Here is a 17647-nt window from a genome sequence, read left to right as displayed (position 1 = left end):
TTTGCATTTCCCTGATAGTTAATGATGTCGAGCACATCCTTAGATGCTTCTCAGCCATTAGATATTCCTCAATTGAGAACGTTTTGTTTAGCTCTGTACCCCATTTTTAATAGGGTTGTTTGATTCTCTGGTGTCTAGCTTCTTGAGTTCTTTGTATAGCTTGGATATTAGGCCTGGATATTGTTTTCTTGGATACATAAATGGATAGATGAACATTGTTCAAACTACAAGATGAGTCATAGATACAGATAAAGTCAAATATTAAATGTTAAGTATTATACCAGAGATGAGACTACTTGACCCCACCTTGTTTTAAAGTATCTGAACTCAAGTAATTATTTAATAAGAATCAAAATTAGACTTATTCTACCTAACTCCCAATCTAGTACTTTTTCCACTACTTAAGTATATGTCTGTTTACCATATGCACATATCTTATATAACAGAAGAAGTATCCTATTCATGAATAAAATGTAAAACAAGATTTTATAATATATGTGGTTCCTAATTCACTCCTCCATGTTGAGATTTAGATCCAAAGCCTTTTAAGAAGTTCTGAGCTAGACATGGTAGCTCACACCTATATTCTCAGCTCTGAAGCATGAGAATCATGAGTTTGAATATAGCCTTAACTACATAGTGAGACACACACCTCCAAATGGAGGAGAAAAGGGGAAAAACGGAAGCTGGGCATGGTGGTTATGGGCCTGCAATTTCCAGCACTACAATGGTGAATTAAGAGAATAAAAGTTCATGGGGAGTCTAGGCTGCATAGTGGATTTAAGATCAGTTTGGGCTACATGGCATCTGGTCTCCAAAAAAAAGGAGGAAGGGAAGAAAGAAAGAATGAAAAAAATAGAAGGAATAAAAGGAAAAAAAGGAAGATAAAGTTACATGAAGACTCTGGGAAAGAAATTAGCCAATAAGAGATCTAAAATGTTGGTTTCCACTAATTACACTGTCCATATGCTTCTGTCTCTCTGTGTGTGGATCACTAACAATATATAATAGTAATAATACAGCTTTTTAGTGTCTCTAAATATTGAAACCATAAGGATACATTGATTCTTAATTCTCACTTTATACACATATAGGTTGTCACTAAGTTCTCTGAACTGGATTAGTGATGAATTGGATAACCCTTACCACTTGCTGCATCAAGCTTCTAACTATTATCTCTACTTGTAATCCCTCCTAGCCCAAAATATCCTCATTACTACCAGAGTAATATTTCAAAACCAGCCTGGCTATACCATGCTATAAATCAATTTCCAAAGACTCTTTGTGAGATTCAGAAAATGTTCTGCCTGGATCTCATATGCTTCTTCATACACAACTTAATCTCAGCCACTTCTCTATTCACACAGTCCTCTACTCTCTCAAATTTCTTGCCATCCTTGTATATTGCCTAATATTTTATTTTATACATTCCGTTCTATCAACTTGACATACTCAATCCTCCTCTAAAAATTTCAATTGATCCTTTAATATTCCGTAATAATCAACTCAAATTTTACCTTCTTCATTATCTTTCTTTCTATGGTTTGCATGAAAAAAATGTCATTTATAATGCTACAGCATCCTGACCATATAGTGATCGTAGTTCCCATGTTACTTATGATGAAAGAAACAGAATTAATAGATGGTTTTATATTGAGTTTCTTGAAAGGTAGGCTGTATCTTTTTCATACCTGGCCCAATCTATTGCTTTGTAAATTTTTACTGAAGGGCTGGCAAGATGGAATACTAGGCAAAGTCATTTGCCTCCAACCCAACAAGGGTGATGGGTGTGAGCACATGTGTGCCTGCATATACACACATACTGAATAAATACATAAATTTAATACAAATTAAAAGGTTTGATGAATAAATGACTGTGATCACTGTGTAATTATATATATATATATATGCATAATGTGTGTGTGTGTGTGTGAGAGAGAGAGAGAGAGAGAGAGAGAGAGAGAGAGAGAGAGAGAGAGAGAGAGAGAGAGAGAGAGAGAGAGAGAGAGAACAAGTACAGCCTGTCTAGGCTTCTTTCATTCTCCTATTTATTTGAAGCTTTTATCTAAAGATTTGGGATATTTGCCATCTTGAAGAAATAAATGTCTTAACTGCAGGGTTTTTGTTTGTTTTTTTGTTTGTTTTGTTTTGTTTTGTTTTGTTTTGTTTTGTTTTGTTTGAGAGATGTCAACCATTCTGTGGATATAAGGGAAGAAAACTGATGATCAAAATCTACTTTTTAACTCTTTTAATAACAATGAATCATTGCACTATTTCACTTCTAATTTTTATTTAAATTCCATGAGAGAAAAACATGTCCTAAAAATTACAGTTTATTTCCCTTTCCTCTTATGTCCTATACCAATTCTGTACCCACACAGAAGGGATCATTTCTACTGCTTACATTTAAATAAACTGCCAAACCATTATGCAATTTACACCAGAAGGCTGACAATAAAGTTAGACCTTCTCCAAGGTCATTCTCATACTCACTAACATCTGAGAAAGTGCTGAGAGAAAAATAGGTAGATAACTCAATCTGTCATGTGAATCTAAGGATATTGTACAAATACCTCATTTCCATAACAACATTGTACGTGGTGTTCCAACATAATAAATGAATATGCTGTGACTGAAGACTAAACAGAGGCTAATGGTAAATGCATTAATTAGAGACCTGTTTACACTTCTCCTGGGAAGGACAGCCATTTGTTACAACTGCTGTCATGCAAGAATACTGACTGCAGTTGAGTTTTCACTCTGGGAATGCATATAAATTTGTAAGAGTCTCCCACATTATCATTTGCTGACAGGCATTAATGACACTAATGAAGGCAGAAGAGCTTGATTCAAACACACAAATGATTAGAGTTGATAATAGATATGTGAACAGAGCTCTCATTAATGAATTTATTAATGATGCAGAGATGAAAGCTAAGGGAAGGGTGTCTAGACATGTATTTATAGCACCTCCACCTCCTTCAATCAAAGATAATTCTTTTAGCTCTTTGATTTATACAGCCCTTAGTTATATATCTAAGGAAGCAGAATATTCATGTTCTAAGAAACAAAACCCAGAGAAAAGAATAGATCCAATTCTATTAGGTTAATGACAATTATGTACAAGAATAGTGTTGGAAACAATAGATTACCAGCCTTTGTCTTAGGGAACATTCGATGATGAATGCAAAATAGAGAATTTATTCAAAGCAGAAAGAACATTTACTAATCATGTCCAAGCCCAGTTAAAATCTTCGCTTTTAGAAAAGATGAATGTATTATTATCAATTTACTTCCTTTACTGTTGATATATTATATAAGCACATTCTTGACAAGCAGTCAGATTTTACTCTTGTGGGAAATACTATGGTTTGATAATACACTTTCATCTCTTCTTTTGTTTTGATTAAATGTCCAAACCATTTTATTTCTGATGAAGAGAGGACAACAGAATGCCAATATTGCATAGGATCATGCCTTATTCATTCAATTGTTCACACTCCCCTAAAAACAAGTCTGACCAACTTGTAGATAGCTTTTATTGGGGACCTAAATACAATGTTCCAAAATGACTATTTTCAGAAAACAATTTCAAAGAACAAATTAGTATGTTTAGTATAAGAAGCAACTAAAAAGTTAATCACATGACTAATTGAGTTAACTGACCACTGAGGGAAAAAATAATTTTCAGCAAAATGTACTAATAAGGGTTCTTAAATAGGTTAAAAATATTCAACTATAAACAGCATATTATTTCTATCAATTACATGATTAAACTATGGTTTCTCATGATTAAATTATAGATGTAACTATATATCCTGAAGTATGTGACAAATAAGAAGATTTCTGCTAGTTTCAGTATTGTCTTAAAACTTCTAAAACTGTTTACTGCCACTTATGACCACAAAAGTAAAAGCATAGAGATGGTATTTTAAGAGAAATCTAGATGCACAATCACTGTCTTTAAATAAGATTCTTGTTTGAATCATAAAGAGAGAATAACACTAAAGACCTTTCAAAATATTACATGGCAATTTATGTAATGGAGAGAGAGAGAAAAAATGAAGTTACCTTATAATGGGATAGCAATGTCCCTATTAGATACCACAGGCTAACAAATAAAAATCCACTACCAGGAATGGTTTTCCTCCTTAGAGATGTTGGCCAGGGAAATACCATAGATGCTCTAGTATTACAAGCTACTTCCCATACTATTGGTACCTTCCAGAGCTTGACGATAAGACCCTGTTGCTAAAGACACTACATACTTGAGTCTTAAAATATCAGGCTGGTACTGACCTGGAAGCCTCATCCCTACTGGCTAGCTTTCATAGTGATGAACATAGCATGTATAATACTGGAGAAGAAAAGTTATTGGCAATTCTACTCTGCTATAAACCTTGTAGGTTACATTTATCACTGGCCTGGCAAGGCATGACAACTGGTGCAAAAAAAAATGACAAGAATGTAATGAAAGTAATAAACCACTTTCTTTCTTTTTAAGATTTATTTTATGTATATCAGCACACTGTAGCTTTCTTCAAACACACCAGAAGAAGGCATCAGGTTCCATTGCAGATAGGTGTAAGCCACCATGTGGTTGCTGGGATTTGAACTCAGGACTTCTGGAAGAGCAGTCAGTGCTCTTAATCACTGAGTCATCTCTCCAGCCCAACAAACCACTTTCTTAAGACTTATTTTTACACCCATAAATTAAGACATTTCTCAGTCTCCATGAGAAAAGCTTCTATTTGCAATATATGATAGGAGACACAAAGGCAAATTGTCAAAATACAGAGAATAAGAGACTTCGGAATACACATTTCTAAATGGAACATGTGAGTTCACAAAGGTTAAGGCCTGGTAAGAAGGAGATCTGAGCAGCCAGGGAGCAGAGAGATCTCTGCCGAGTGCACACAGAAATGGTGCCCTTGCACTGACTGAGCCAGGGACCAAGAACCGAGCATGGGGACCTCTGTTCCCACACGGCGGCTTTGGGGCACAGAACAGGGCTCAGCACATCTGCCACCTGGACCAGTGGAGATCCAGGGATACAGACCAGGTACAAGGGAAAGGCAAGAACATATCAATGACAACAAGATGGCAAGAGGAAAGCGAAAGAGCATATCCCAAGGAAACCAAGACAACCTGGCAACACCAGTACCCAGCTCTCCCATCACAGAAAACATTGGAATACCAACCACTCCAGAAAAAGAAGATGCAGACCTAAAATCATACCTCAAGACGATGATAGAGATCCTTAAAGAGAACGGGAGGAAAGGAAAAAAGAATCAGAAGCTTTTAAAGAAGAAACAAGAAAAACACTCAAAGAACTCAAAGAACTAGAGGGAAAACAGAATCAAAGAGATGAAGGAATGGAAGAAAAAATTTAAAATGGAAATTGAAACAATAAAGAAAACATTAAAAGAGATAACCCTAGAGAGAGAACACTTAATAAAGAAATCAGGAGTCACAGAAGCAAGCATTTCCAATAGATTACAAGAGATGGAAGAGAGAATCTCAGAGGCAGAAGACAACATTGTAAACATAGACAAAACAGCCAGAGAAGATGCAAAAAACAAAAAGCCCCTAACCCAAAATGTCCAGGAGATCCAGAACACAATGAGAAGACCAAACCTAAGGATAATAGGAATAGAAGAGGGAGGAGAATACCAACTAAGAGGCACAGTAAATATCTTCAACAAAATTGTAGAAGAAAACTTTCCTACCCTTAAGAATGAGATGACCAAGAGCATAAAAGAAGCCTTCAGAACTCCAAATAGGTTGGACCAGAAAAGAAATTCCTCCCAACACATAATAGTCAAAACACCAAGTGCCCAAAGCAAAGAAAGAATACTAAAAGCAGTAACGAAAAAAGGTCAGGTAACATATAAAGGCAGACCAATCAGACTCACACCCGATTTCTCAACAGAGACTATGAAAGCTAGAAGAGCCTGGACAGACATCATGCACACCCTAAGAGAGCACAAGTGCCAGCCCAAGCTGCTATACCCAGCAAAACTATCAATCACCACAGATGGAAAGATGAAGATATTTCAAGACAAATCTAAATTTACACAATATCTGACCACAAACCCAGCACTACAACGAATTATAGGTGGAAAACCCAATACAATGAGGGGAACTGCATTATAGTAAAAACAAGAAAACTCCTAAGCAAGAAAACCAAAAGAAGAAAGAGTCACAGACACAACCAACCTACAAAAGCAACAATAGCAAAAAACAGCAACCACTATTCCTTGATATCTATTAACATAAATGGACTCAACTCCCCAATAAAGAGACTTAGGCTATCAGACTGGATACATAAACAAAATCCAGCATTTTGCTACATACAGGAAACTCATCTCAGAGACAAAGACAGACACTATTTCAGAGTAAAAGGGTGGGAAAAAAAACTTCTAATCAAACAGCCCCAAGAAGCAAGCTGGAGTGGCTATTGTAATATCGAATAAAGTAAATTTCCAACCAAAAGTTATCAAAAAAGATAAGGAAGGAGACTTTTTACTCATTACATGAGAAATCTGTCAGGAGGAACTCTCAATGCTTAATATATATGCTCCAAAAACAAAAGCACCCACATTCATAAAAGAAACCCTAAAAAGCTCAAAAAATGCATTTCACCCTACACAATAATAGTGGGACACTTTAATACTCCACTCACAGCAATGGACAGATCATGGAAAAAGAAACTGAACAAGGACCCTGTAAAACCAGCAAAGACTATGAACCAACTGGAATTAATAAACATCTAAAGAACATATCATCCTAAAGTAAAAGAATACACCTTCTTCTCAGGAACCCATGGAACCGTCTCAAAAATTGACCACATAATTGGACACAGAACAAGCCTCAATTGATATAAGAAGATTGAAATACTCCCATTCATCCTCTCAGATCAACATGGTCTAAGGCTGGTCTTTAACAACAACAAAGACAACAAAAAGTCAACTAAACAATGCTCTGTTAAACGACAGCATGGTCAAAGAAGAAATAAAGAAAGAAATTAAGGATTTTCTAGAATTCAATGAAAATGAAAGCACAACATACCCAAACCTATGGGAATCAATGAAAGCAGTACTGAGAGGAAAACTCATAGCCCTGAGCACTTCCAAAAAGAAACAGGAGAGAGCATACATCAGCAACTTGACAGCACAGCTAAAAGCTCTAGAAGAAAAGGAAGCAGATGCACCCAAGAGGAGTAGACAGCAAGAAATAATCAAAATTAGGGCAGAAATAGACCAAATAGAAACAAAAAGAACCATCAAAAGAATCAACAAAACCAAGAGCTGATTCTTTGAGAAAATCAACAAGATTGATAAACCCCTAGCCAGACTAACTAGAGGTCAAAGAGAGAGTATACAAATTAACAAAATCAGAAAGGAAAGTGGAGACATAACAACTGAAACTGAGAAATTCAAGAAATCATCAGATCCTACTACAAAAGCCTATACTCCAGAAAGTTGGAAAATCTGGAGGAAATGGATGAATTCCTAGACAGATACAAGACCCTAAAGTTAAACCAGGACCAGGTAAACAATCTAAATAATCCCATAACACCTAAAGAAATGGAAGAAGTCATCAAAAGTCTCCCAACCAAAAAAAAGCCCAGGTCCAGATAGGTTCAGTACAGAATTTTTTCAGACATTTATTGTGGACATAACACCAATACTCTCTAAACAATTCCACAAGATAGAATCAGATGGAATACTACCTCATTTTTTGAGGCTACAATAACCCTCGTTCCTAAACCACACTATGACCCTACAAGTAAAGAGAACTTCAGTCCAATCTCAATTATGAACATTGATGCAAAAGTACTCAACAAAATCCTTGCAAACCCAATCCAATAACACATCAAAATGATCATTCACCATGACCAAGTAGGCTTCATCCCTGGGATGCAGGGGTGTTTTAATATAAGGAAATCCATCAATGTAATCCACCATATAAACAAACTTAAAGAACAAAATCACATGGTCATCTCACTGATGCTGAGAAAGCATTTGACAAAATTCAACACCCCTTCATGTTAAAAGTCCTGGAAAGAACAGGAATCCAAGGTCCATACCTAAACATAATAAAAGCAATATACAGCAAACCAACAGGCAACATCAAACTTAACGGTGGGAAACTTGAAGCAATTCCACTAAAATCAGGGACTCGACAAGGCTGCCCACTCTACTCCTACCTATTCAACATAGTACTGGAAGTCCTGGCTAGAGCAATTAGACAGCAAAAGGAGATCAAGGGGATACAAATCAAAAAGGAAGAAGTAAAAACATCACTGTTTGTAGATGACATGAAAGTGTACTTAAGTGACCCCAAGAATTCCACCAGAGAACTCCTACAGCTGATAAACAAGTTCAGCAAATTTTCTGGATACAAAATTAACTCAAACAAATCAGTAGCCTTCCTATATTCAAAGGACAAACATCTGGAGAAAGAAATTAGGGAAAAGATACCCTTCACAATAGTCACAAAATCTATGAAATACCTTGGTGTGACTCTAACTAAGGAAGTGAAGGACCTGTATGACAAGAACTTCAAACCTCTGAAGAAAGAAATTGAGGAGGATGTCAGAAAATGGAAAGATCTCCCATGCTCATGGATTGGAAAGATCAACATCTTAAAAATGGCCATCCTACCAAAAGCAATCTACAGATTCAATGCAATCCCCATCAAAATTCCAACCCAGTTCTTCATGGAATTGGAAAGATCAATGTGCAATTTCATCTGGAATAACAAAAGACCTAGAATAGCGAAAACCATCCTCAACAACAAAAAAACATCAGCGGGAATCACTATCCCTGACCTCAAGCTATATTACAAGGCAATTGTGCTGAAAACTGCATGGTACTGGTACAGAAATAGGCAAGTGGATCAATGGAATAGAATAGAAGATTCAGAAATGAGCCCTCATGTATATGGTCACCTGATTTTTGACAAAGGAGCAGTAAACATTCAATGGAAAAAGGACAGCCTATTCAACAAATGGTGCTGGTCCAACTGGCACTCAACATGCAAAAGAATGAAAATAGACCCGTTCTTATCTCCTTGTACAAAGCTCAAGTGTAAGTGGATTAAAGATCTCCACATTAAACCTGATACACTGGAATTATTAGATGAGAAAGTAGGGAAAACCTTAGAACACATAGGCACAGGAGAAAATTTCCTAAACAAAACACCAATGGCTCAAGCTCTAAGGTCAAAGATTAACAAATGGGACTTAATGAGATTGCAAAGTTTCTGTAAGGCTAAGGACATCATCAAGAAAACAAAACGGCAACCAACAGAATGGGAAAAGATCTTTACCAACACCACATCAGATAGAGGCCTAATATCTAAGGTGTACAAGGAACTCAAAAAGCTCGACACCAGAGAATCAAATAACCCTATTAAAAAATGGGGTACAGAGCTAAACAAATCTTTTTCAGTTGAGGAACTCCGAATGGCCGAAAAACATCTGAGGAAGTGCTCGACATCCTTAGCCATCAGGGAAATGCAAATCAAAACAACCCTAAGATTCCACCTCACTCCAGTCAGATTGGCCAAGATCCAAAACTCAGATGACAGCAGATGCTGGCGAGGCTGCGGAGAAATAGGAACACTTCTCCACTGTTGGTGGGGTTGCAAGCTAATACAACCACTCTGGAAATCGGTCTGGCGATACCTCAGAAAATTGGATATAGTACTACCTGAAGACCCAGCTATTCCACTTCTGGGCATATACCCCAGAGACACTTTAATACACAACAAAGATATATGCACCACAATGTTCATAGCGGCTCTATTTATAATAGCCAGAAGCTGGAAGGAACCCAGATGTCCTTCAGAAGACGAATGGATACAAAAATTGTGGTACATATACACAATGGAATACTACTCAGCCACCAGAAACAATGACTTAACCAAATTCTTAAGAAAATGGCTGCATCTAGAGAAGATCATCCTGAGTGAGATAACCCAGTCACAAAAGAACAGACATAATATGCAGTCACTGATAGTGGGATGCTAACCCCAGAGGCTTGCACTCCCCCAGAAACAACTCACAGACTGTATGAAGTCCAAGAAATAAAGAAAACAAAAACTATACATATATTCACAAAACAAGAAGACTGACTATTTCCATGTTGCGTTTTGTTTTGCATGTACTTTACGCTTATTGCAACTAGTACGTTTTCAATGCATACTGTCAAGCCCTTGAAAAAAATCAAGTACCGTCTAAAAAACATATTCACATGGTTTTATGTAAAATTTATTTTAATGTCTGAAAAAGCAGTACTGACAAAAATGTATAATTTTAAGCAAAAAATGTTTAAAATCTTTACATCTATCTTTGTTTTGAAAAATAAAATCGTTTAAAAAAAAAAAAAAAAAGAAAGAAATTGAGGAGGATCTCAGAAAATGGAAAGATCTCCCATGCTCATTGATTGGAAGGATCAACATTTTAAAAATGGCCATCCTACCAAAAGCAATCTACAGGTTCAATGCAATCCCCATCAAAATTCCAACCCAGTTCTTCATTGAGTTGGAAAGATCAATGTGCAATTTCATCTGGAATAACGAAAGACCTAGAATAGCTAAATCCATCCTCAACAACAAGAAAACATCTGTGAGAATCACTATCCCTGACCTCAAGCTATATTACAAGGCAATTGTGCTGAAAACTGCATGGTACTGGTACCGAAATAGGCACGTGGATAAATGAAATAGAATAGAAGACCCAGAAATGAGCCCTCAGGTATATGATCACCTGATTTTTGACAAAGGAGCTGTAAACATTCAATGGAAAAAGGACAGCCTATTCAACAAATGGTGTTGGTCCAACTGGCACTCAGCATATAAAATAATGAAAATAGACCCTTTCTTATCTCCTTGTACAAAGCTCAAGTGTAAGTGGATCAAAGATCTCCACATTAAACCAGATACACTGAAAGTATTAGATGAGAAAGTAGGGAAAACCTTAGAACACATAGGTACAGGAGAAAATTTCCTGAACAAAACACCAATGGCTCAATCTCTAAGGTCAAAGATTAACAAATGGGACTTAATGAGATTGCAAAGTTTCTGTAAGGCTAAGGACATTGTCAAGAAAACAAAATGGCAACCAACAGAATGGGAAAAGATCTTTACCAACTCCATATCAGATAGAGGCCTAATTTCCAAGATGTACAAAGAACTCAAAAAGTTAGACACCAGAGAATCAAACAACCCTATTTAAAAAATGGTGTACAGAGCTAAACAAAATGTTCTCAGTTGAGGAATATGGAATGGCTGAGAAACATCTAAGGAAGTGCTTGACATCCTTAGTCATCAGGGAAATGCAAATCAAAACAACCCTGAGATTCCACCTCACACCAGCCAGATTGGCCAAGATCAAAACTCAGATGATAGCAGATGCTGGCAAGGTTGCGGAGAAAGTGGAATAATTCTTCACTGTTGGTGGGGTTGTAAACTGTTACAACCACTCTGGAAATCAGTATGGAGATTCCTCAGAAAATTGGACATAGTACTACCTGAAGATCCAGTTATTCCACTTCTGGTCATATACCCCAGAGACACTCCAATATACAACAAAGATACATACACCACAGTGTTCATAGCAGCTCTATTTATAATAACCAGAAGCTGGAAAGAATCCAGATGTCCTTCAGTAGATGAATGGATACAAAAATTGTGGTACATTTACACAATGGAGTACTACTTAGCCATCAGAAACAATGACTTAACCAAATTCTTAAGAAAATGGTTGCATCTAGAGAATATCATCCTGAGTGAGATAACCCAGTCACAAAAGAACAGACATAATATGCAGTCACTGATAATGGGATGCTAACCCCAGAGGCTCGGACTGTCCCAGAAACAACTCACAGACTGTGTGAAGTTCATGAAAAAAAAGAAAACAAAAAAAAAAAAAAAAAAAAAAGTCATGCTCAATCCTTACACACCAACAAAACGTTGACTAATTCTGGGTTACATCCTATTTTACATGTACTTTTTGCTCATTGTAACTAGTAAGACCTTCATGCAGAATATCAAACCTTAAAAAAAAGAAAAAAAAAACAAAAAACAAAAAACAAGCACTGACACAATTGTATTTGTATACATTTATGGAAAAAATTTAAATTTTTTTCTTTTATCTTTGTTTTTTAAAATAAAGTTTAAAAAAATAAATAAAATAGAACATGTATATCACATTCCCTCCTCCTAAAAGTTAAGGGAGAAAAGGTATAAAGAGTATAACAAGAAGTGGCAGATAATTATAAATTATATTATAAATACTCAGTAAGCCAATGCATGTAAACTCACAGTGGTTGTGGCCGCATGTTCAACACTTGTAAAAGGTCAAGTCATACCAAATTCTAACATGGAGATCAGAAATGGGCATGAAGTCTCATCTCTATTGGAGGGGGCCTGTTGGCAATGAACAGTTACTGGTAGATAGTTTTCTTTAAGAGTTGGGCTCTTGGTAAGGCAACCATACCCCAGTGGAAGGCCACACATCCAATAAAATATAGGAATCCCAAATCAGACTCAATGGGCATTAATAAAAGAAGACACAAAGTTGGGTGGATAGGGAATGGGAGTTGATCTGGCAGGAGTTAGGGAAGGGATGAATATGATCAAAACATATTGTGTGAAATGCTCAAAGAACTAATTAACATACATGTTTAAAAGAGTAAAACAAACGTATAACACATAAAAGGCCTAATGCAAGTACTGAGTTTGATCCCATGACTAAGAAACAGATGGCTTCTGCTATAGTTTGAATTTGAAATGTCCACCACATGCTCATGTCTTTGAATACTTAGTTATCTGGCTGTTCGTATTGTTTAAGAAGGTTAGAGAATTTTCAGGAGGTGAAACCTTGGTAGAGGAGATATATAACTCAGCGCCTTCAGGTTTTACAAAGTGGTCCTACTCACTATTCTCTTTCTCTGCTTCCTGAGTCCAGATGCAATGTGATCAACTAGTTCTTGGCTCCTACCACCATGCATTCCCTGCCTGGGCTCATGTCTTCCCCACTACTGTGGTTCAAATGAAAGAAAAATGTTCACATGGGCTCATGTATTTGAACATTTGGTCCCCAGTTGGTGAATATTTTAGGAAGTAGAGAAATGTCACTGGTAAATGCACTGAGCTTTGAGGATTTATAGCCTTGCCCTACATCCTGCTCTCTCTCTTCTCTCTTCTCTCTCCCCTCTCTCTCAAATCTCTCTCTCTCTCTCTCTCTCTCTCTCTCTCTCTCTCTCTCTCTCTCTCTCTCTCTCTCTCCTATATATAGATATAATGTGATCTTTCTGCTTCCTGCCTCATGGTCCAGCTGCCATTCCTTTCATATCATCATGGATTCTATCTCTCAAGAACTTTAAGCTACAATAAATGATTTTAATTCAAGTTGGTATCTGTGAAGTTACTCTATCATAGCAATAGAAACATAACTAATACACTGTCCAGTGTTGACTGTGTCCCTCTGAAAGTATAAGCTAAAATAAACCCTTTCTTCCTTAATTTGTGAAACAGGGTATTTATCCCAACAACAGAAAACAGCCTAATACAGCTTTTCACTACTTCTCAGAAGATCTTATAATTATACCAATAAATTAATTCATGATGCTGAATGCTTTATGATTGCATCATAAGACATTTGCTTTGATATCCTCTTACACACAAAGGCAAGGTATGAATGTATGAATGGATCTTAGGTAGTTTTTATTGCCTACATGTTATATATATATATATATATATATATATATATATATATATATATATATATATATATATATAATCTCAAATTATAAACTTCACAGAATCTGAATTTGGGCTCTTTTTATTCATAGTATTGGTATAGATGGCCCTATACAACCACAAGTCATCAGATGGAGCATAAAGTACAACTACAGTGGCTCTTAGGCACAGAACCAGATCACCAAGGCTAGAGACTAAAACTGACAACGTACACAAAAGATAGTTAGGCAGAACTCTGATTGCCCAGTCTAATGGCATTACACAGAAACAATCTGGTACTATTTCCAAAATAATTCTCTGTAACTATGCAGCTAGCTATTAATAAGATGCTTCAGGCTACACAGGCACACTAGAAATGGAACACAGGTCAAGCTTATTAATGTATTAACATCTTTATTAATATAAAAAGTATTTATACACTCTCCTCCAACTTCATCCAGCTCCCAAACCAAATAAGAGGATATCCACTCTCTTACCATAACTCCTCCACCTCCAGCAGACTCCTGAACCATACAGGTAAGCTTCCCTTTTTTCCATCCATCCATTTATCCTGTTCTCTGAGCCCTCTGGAGCAAACAATGATACCCTGAACAGCCTGCTAGCCCAGGGAGATCATCATTCTCCTGCCACTTCTCCACCCAACTTTATCAGACCTGAGGCTCCTGAAACGTATATAACTGCTGGTCTAGAGACATACAGGGCAAGACATACTCATCAGCGGTCTGCCACACCAAAGCCATTGAGGCTCACCCACTCCCAATATCTACTACAACAAAACATTCAGGGACCCGGCCACCCAGATAGCTAAAGGCCCTTGAAAAACTGTAATCAGGAAAAGGTAGGGCAATATGATACTCCCAAAGTATAGCTATCCCACTACAGCATGTCCTGGATATCCTAACACAACCAAAACACCTAAAAATGACATTAAATACAATCTTATAAAGATGGTACAGGTCATTAAAGAGGAAATTAATAAATTCCTTAAAGAAATATAGGAAAATAAAATTAAACATATGAAGGAAATAAATAAAATTGTGCAAAACTTGAAAGTGGGAATAAAATCAATAAAGAAAACAAACTGTGGAAATTCTGGAGATGGAAAACCCAGGGAAGAGAACAGGAACAACAGATGCAAGTGTCACCAACAGAATACAGGAGATGGAAGAAAGAAAGAATTTCATTCTTAGAAGACACAATAGAAGAAATTGATGCATCAGTAAAAGAAAATGTTAAATCTAAAACATTCCTGACACAAAGCATCCAGAAAATCTGGGATCATGAAAAGACCTAACCTAAGAATAATAGGATTAGAAGTTGAAGAGTCTCAGATCCAAGGCTCAGAAATATTCTTAACTATATCATAGAAGAAAACTTTCCCAACCTAGAGAAAGAGCTGCATGTAAGCATACAAGAAGGTTATAGAACACCAATTACACTGGACCAGAAAAGAAAATCCTCCTGACACATAATAATAAAAACATAAAATATACACAGCAAATAAAGAATATTAAAATTGACAAGGGAAAAAATGCCAGGTAGCATACAAAGGCAGACCTACCAGAATTACACCCCACATATCAACAGAGACTCTAAAAGATGTAAGAGTCTGGACAGATATCGTGCAATCTCTTAAAAACCATAGGTGCCAATGTACCCAGCAATCTTTCAATCACCATATATGGAGAAAACAAGATACTTCAAGACAAATCCAAATTCAAACAATATATAGTCACAAACCCAGCCCTACAGAAAATACTAGAAGGAAAACTCCAACCAAAGGAGGATAACTACATCCAAGAAAACACAGGAAATAAGTAGTTCCATACCAGAAAAAAAAAAGAAAGAAACAAGGAAAGCACACACATATTAATAACACTATAAACATCAAAATAACAGAAAATAACAATCACTGGTCATTAATATCTCCTTTTTTAAAATCATACATGTGTGTCAGAGAGGGATGTCTCATTCATGGCTAGGCTTATATTAAGTTTCCCAGACAGTTGCTCTCTTGTTTCCTCCCTTTTTATTAGATACTTTGTATTTACATTTGAGATGTTATCCCTTTACCTCGCCCAGCTCCCCTCCCTCCTCCCCCTCCACTTGCCTTCACAAAGGTGCACTCCCTTCTGATGCCCCTCTCCAACCCATTGTCCTGGCATTCCCCTACATTGGGAAAATGTGCCCTGTCTTGAACAAAAGCCTCTTCTCAAACTGATTCCAGACACTGCTATCTTCAGTTACATACACAACTGGATCAATAGGTCTCTCAAAGTATACACAAAGGTTGTTGTTTTACTCCATGAGAGTTTTGGAGGGTTTGGTTGGTTAATGTTGTTATCTTCCCATGTGGCTGCAACCCCTTTAGCTCCTTAGGTCCTTTCTTTACCAGCCTCATTGCAATCCCCGAGTTCAAACCGATGATTAGCTGCAAGCATGCTCAGCTGTATCTATATGACTCTAGTATAGTCCCTGACCAGGCATCTCTGTCTGGTTCTTGCCAGTAATTAAAGAGCTAGACAAAGGACTGAAGGAGCTGAAAGGGTTTTCAACCCCATGGGAAGAACAACATTATCAACCAACCAAACCCTCCAGAGCTCCCAAGGGACTAAAACACCAGCCAATGTATACACATGGAGAGACCCATGGCTCCAATTGCATATGCAGCATAGGATAACATTCTCTGGCATCAATAAGAGAGACCTTTGGTCCAGCAAAGACTCGTTTTCCCAGTGTAGGAGAATGCCAAGATGCTGAGGTGATATAGGTGGTTGGGAGAGAGAGCACCTTCATAAAGGCAATGGGGGGAAAGGGATTGTGGGAAAGGGATAACATTTGAAATGTAAGATACAGAGAATATCCAATAAAAAAGACATTCATAATTCAAAAAAACCCACAGAATAGACAAACAAACCAAGAGACAGACAGACATATCTAAATAAACAAAATAAGTAATGAAAGGGAGGCATAACAACTGACAATGAGGAAATTGGAAAAAATCATTAGGTTTTACTGCAAAACCCTGTACTCAACAAAATTGGAAAATTTTAATGAAATAGATGGTTTTCTACACAGACACTACTTACCAAAGTTAAATCAAGATCAGGTAAACTTATGAAATAGCCTTATATACCTAGAAATAAAAGCAGTAATTAAAAACCTTCCAACCAAAACAAACAAAAAAAAAAAAAAAAAGCTCAGGGCCAGATGGTTTTAGTGCTGAATAATATTAGAAATTCAAAGAAAAGCTAATACCAATACTCTTCAAACAATTATACAAAAGAGAAAAAGAATAAACACTCTTCACTTCTCTTTCAAGTTCTCAAGCAGTGGTTAAGAAAAATAATACAATACCAAAATTTAGGTTCTCAGTAATGTTTATTACAAAAGCCTAGTCAAGGCTAGTATCCAATACATACAAAGAATTCAAGAAGTTAGACTCTAGAGAATCAAATAACCCTATTAAAAACTACGTTACAATGTGGATGCCTCAGTTCTTCTTGGAAGGGAGAACAATACACTCATGGGAGGAAATACAGGGACAAATAGAGGAGCAGGGATTGGAGAAAAGACCATCCAGAGACTGCCTCACCTGGTGATCCACCCCATATGCAGCCACCAAACCCAAGCACTATTGCTGATGCCAAGGAGTGCTTACTGGCAGGAACCTGATATGGATGCCTCCTCAGAGGCTCTGCCAGATCCATACTGATACAGAGGAGGATGCCTGCAGCTAACCATCACACTGAGCACTGGGATCCCAATGAAGGAGCTAGAGAAAGGACTGAAGAAGCTGAAAGGGTCTGCAACCCCATGGGAAGAACAAAAGTATCAACTAACCAAATCCACCACAGCTCCCAGGGACTAAAAC

The sequence above is a fragment of the Micromys minutus genome (assembly GCF_963924665.1).
Source record: "Micromys minutus genome assembly, chromosome: X".
NCBI lineage: Eukaryota > Metazoa > Chordata > Mammalia > Rodentia > Muridae > Micromys > Micromys minutus.
Note: the sequence above shows the minus strand (reverse complement) of the source record.